The sequence below is a fragment of the Ptiloglossa arizonensis genome, unplaced genomic scaffold, assembly GCF_051014685.1.
Source record: "Ptiloglossa arizonensis isolate GNS036 unplaced genomic scaffold, iyPtiAriz1_principal scaffold0020, whole genome shotgun sequence".
NCBI lineage: Eukaryota > Metazoa > Arthropoda > Insecta > Hymenoptera > Colletidae > Ptiloglossa > Ptiloglossa arizonensis.
Genome location: NW_027478390.1, coordinates 495001 through 500000, shown reverse-complemented (window position 1 = coordinate 500000; position 5000 = coordinate 495001).

The following is a 5000-nucleotide window of genomic DNA, read 5'->3' as shown; positions in this document are numbered from 1 at the left end:
GCGGCCGCCAAGGTATTAGGACCGTCCGATCGGCGGTTTGGGGGTAGCCTCAGCCGAATGTAAGGTACCACGTGCCAATGGAGGAATGAAGCCTCAGTAGGGGGGAATTGCGAAGTATCTCGCTCAGCGGGTTGAATATAATAGTGAGTGGAGTTCCCTTTTGGGATTATGGCTGGCGGCTGCTTTTAGCAGCCGTTAGCCATATATAATTAACCCCGACGAAGTACAAACCGCGGATGTTAAGTATCGGCTGGGGTGGCCTCCGGGCCGTCGACGGACACTAGGTGGCTCGGTTGACGAAATGGCAATGTCTCTGGTAAACGATTGGTTATGATTTGGTAAATGACGTACCCGGATAAATAAAAATTTCAGATATGAAATGTTTGATATAGAGGGAGCCTCGGACGCGGGGGCCCCTGGCCCTGGGGTCCCCGTGGCGGACTTGTCCGCTGCTGATGGTAGGGCCAATGTTGACGACCCAAGCTATGACCCGGACAATGAACTGACTATGGTAATGGATCTACCTCTCGATGGGCAGATAAAGTGCAGAGCGTGTGTCTCTCATGGGAGATGGTTCCTACAGGAGAAAACCTGGAGCGAACACATGGCAATGCAGCACCCGGAAGTAAAAGTGCTTTGGAGGTGTGCACACTGCGGTAAATCGTTCCAAAAACTACACGGTTGCAGGTGCCACCTCCCAAAATGTGCCGGTCCCAGACAAGAAGAACGGCTGGGCGGCCATGTTTGCTCCTCCTGTGGGAGCTCTTACAGCTCTCAAAGAGGGCTGTCTCAGCATGAGAGACACGCGCACCCGGTGGTGCGAAACACGAAAAGGGCGCAAGCAGCCAACCCTAGCCGTCCAAGCAATCGAGCCTCGGCTTGGACGGAAGAGGAAGTCCAGGAGCTAGTGCGACTGGACAGAATCTATCGCTCCGATAGGTTCCCAAATGCGAAGATACACCAGCACCTACCGGGTAAAACACTAAGGCAAATAAGCGATAAAAGGAGGCGACTGCCTGTCGAGAGTGTGGAGGCGGTTGTCGAGGAGGAGCCCGAGGAATCCGACTCGGACTCTTATGAATCGGCAACCGAGGAAATGGCGGAAGCAGAGGCCCCGTTGAGTGGTGAGGAAGATAGCTGGCAGACCACGCTCAAGGGGGCAATCATGGCCGACTCGCTCGATTTAGATCACGAGCTCTTCGAAGTGGAACGGAGAATAATAGAGTCGGCCATGAAAGGTAGAAAGGAACCATCAGAGACCGAGAGTATCCTGGACATTTTCATTGAGAAGTTGAAAGACGGGAGAAATGAACGATCAGAACCTAGACAAAGGAGACCGGCAAACCAAGACCAGGGAAAGGAAAGCGATCGTACCCGTCGGAATAAATACAAGTTCTCTCGGTACCAAGAATTATATAACAAGTGTCCAGGTCGATTAATAGACATGGCGGTCGCGGGAAGTGTTGTGGAGGCGAGGGGGCAGGTGGAGCTCCCGGATAGGGCTAGTATAAGGCAGCTCTATGAGGACCTGTGGGGTAAAGTGGGACCCACCACAGGCCTTCCCCAGCTCGGAAGGGGCCCGAGCCCACTTTCTTCAATGGAAGAAATGTGGAGGCCCGTCACTATCGCTGAAGTGGTGGGTAAGATGAAAAAGATTAAAGCCGAAGCGGCTGCGGGTGTCGACGGCATAAAGAAGAACCACCTCCGCAAGAATGGCGCCTTACATGTGATTGTAAAGCTCTTCAACCTGTTGATGCTACATGGAGTGTTTCCGAATCAATGGCGAGCCAATCGGACCGCGCTTATTCCCAAACCAGGGAAGAGCGCGGCCGATGTAAGAAACTGGAGACCAATTACTATTGGCTCGCTAATAAGCAGAATTTATTCTGCTATGTTGGATCACAGGTTGAGGAGCAAGATTATGAATCACAGAAGGCAGAAAGGCTTCACCAAAGAGGACGGGTGTAAGCAGAATATAGCCATTCTGAACAGGGCTCTTACGCTCATGAAGGAAAGACATGGCGGAGTGGTGACAGTCGTCGACATTTCCAAGGCCTTCGACACGATCCCCCACGAGGCGTTAGGCGACGGGCTTAGGAGGAAGGGTGTCCCGACAACCGTCGTGAATTACGTAAAGAAAATGTATGACGGTTGCCACACCAGTATCAGAACTAGGGATCGGGACATCCCAATAAGAATTAAAAGGGGAGTTAAGCAGGGAGACCCCCTATCGCCTTTACTATTCAACACAATCCTGGACCCCATTATCGAAGATCTTGACGAGACAACGGAGGGAGTCCGAATGGGAGACGAGAGCGTTTCCATATTGGCCTTTGCGGACGACCTGGTACTATTTGGCAAAAATAAGAGAGAGGCATCCCAGCAGCTGGGGAAACTGACAAAGTACCTCAGGCGGCTGGGTATGTCTATTGAATGCAACAAGTGCCGAACTTTTCAGGTCGTCTGCAAAAATAAGACTTGGTTTGCCGAGGATCCTGGTTTGGAGATCCGGGGAACGCCCATTCCATGGGCAGGACCTGGGGACCTTTTCCAGTATCTCGGTATCAAGTTTGACCCCTGGAGAGGCCCAGAGCGCGCGCGGACAGAGAATATCGTGAGTGCCGCCAAAAATATACAAAAGATGGGGCTTAAGCCCCATCAAAAAGTAAATCTGATTAAGACTTACCTCCTGCCCCGATATATTCATCAGCTGGTCGCGAATCCGCCACCAATTAAAACGCTCAATAGCCTGGACCACGAAGTTAAACAAATTATAAAAGAGCTGCTTCATCTGCACCCGTCAACGACGGATGGAGTGTTGTATGCTGAAAAGCGAAACGGTGGTCTGGGTATCCAGAAGGTGGCGGATATCGTAAGAATAGCCAAGCTGAGGAATGCTACTAATATGATGAATAATGACGATCTGGCTATTAGGGAAGCCTATAAGGGGCAGGAGCAGATCATAAAGGTATATGCGAATTCTCTGGGGTTGGCATGGCCCAACACCCATGATGAAATCGAGCGCGCGCGCGTGGACCTCAAAAGGGGGCATTTAGAGAAATGGAAGAGACTCGTCTCCCAAGGCCAAGGCGTACAAGAATTCACGGACGACAAAATTGGGAACGCCTGGCTATACCGACCACCGCTGCTTAAGCCGTCAAGATACATCGACGCGCTTAAGCTGAGAACGAATACGTTCGGCACAAGGGTCGCACTAATTCGGGCGAAAAGAGACATTGACCCCATGTGCCGAAGGTGTAATATGCAGCTTGAGACCCTAGGGCACGTATTGGGTAATTGTATGCATACTAAAGCAGCCCGCATAAAGAGACACAATGAAATAGTGGCCATGATCGAACAAAAAGTGGCCAAAAGGCATGCGGTATTCCAAGAGCCTTCTGTGAATGTTATGGGGGAGATGAAGAAGCCGGATTTGGTTATTAAAGACCAAGAAAGGCTCCTCGTAGTGGACGTAACTGTCCGCTACGAGGACAGAGACAATCTCAAGAGGGCTCATATGGACAAAATGAACAAATATAAGGAAACCGCCGAATTTATAAAAGCAAAGTTAAATTGCCAAAATGCCGAAGTTCTACCCATAGTGGTAGGGTGTCGCGGAGCAATGCCCCACAAAACATACAAGAACCTAAAGCGCCTAGGGCTCAGCAATGAAGAAGCGGTGACGGTATCAATGATTGCCCTCCGTTCGTCGATAGAAATTGCAAACGCGTTTTTGGACTACGATCACATAAGGTGATCGTTCTAAGTTATTTATTTATTTATTTATTTTAAACAGAGACGACGCTTACGCTGATAATTGACGAAGCCATTAAGGTCAATCTAATATTTATTATTTATTTATTTATTTATTTATTAATATAAGACGAAGCTTACGCTGATACCAGACGAGGCCCCTGAGGCCAATTGATTTTTAAACTTTAACGCTGCCGAGAGGCGAAGGAAGAATAACGAGGCAGCTGCCAGCCGATAATAAAAATATTAGCCCGCTTCGGCCTTTTACACCGAACGGTGCGAGTCCTTGCTACACCTTTTGGGTAGTAGGGCGCGGGGCGAGTTCTCTATGAGGGAACTCGGGGCGACGCCTCCGCGCGGCTTCCCTGGGCACGCTTGTCGTGTGGCTAAGTACGCCTCCCGTACGGGTCCCCGTTCCTAATTTTTCTAAGCACGTGGGCAGATCGCTTGGTAGTGGCAGCAGAAAAAGGAAGCCCAGCAGAGTGGCATTAAATCTCTTTTTGTTAACTAGTTTTATATTGTTATTACCCTACGGGCGGGTATATGCTCGGAAGTCTACCTATCCTATAAAAGGATAGGTACAGGTTTAGCCAAATGCCTCGTCATCTAATTAGTGACGCGCATGAATGGATTAACGAGATTCCCTCTGTCCCTATCTACAACGATTCACAAACATTGCTACACGGGACACTGTAAAAGCAGCAATTGCAATCCTAAATAGCGAATACACAGTGGTAAAAACAGAACAACTCTGCAACACACACTGTGTCTGCGCCGAAATCACAGTAATGAACCTAAAGTTATATGTTGTAAGCGCGTACTTCCAATTCTGTGACAGAATCGAACCATATCTCCGGCACCTGGACAAAATTCTCCAACACCTGAAAGGATGCAATGTAGTCCTCAGCATTGACGCAAACGCAAAATCTCCACTTTGGCACAGCGACTCAACAGACGAAAGAGGCGAGAGCCTCGAAAACTTCATAGCCCAACATAATCTATATATCATAAATGAACACTCTGATACATGTACTTTCGACAACAGCCGTGGCAAATCAAACATCGACATAACCCTGGCGAACACATCATGCTACAAAAAGATCAAAAATTGGAATGTACACTCAGGACTAACCACCAGTGACCATAACCTTATTACATTCACCATAGAAACATCAACACCAACGAACTGTTCAACAAGAGAAACCAGGTACAACATAAAAAGGGCAAACTGGCAGAAACTGAAATCA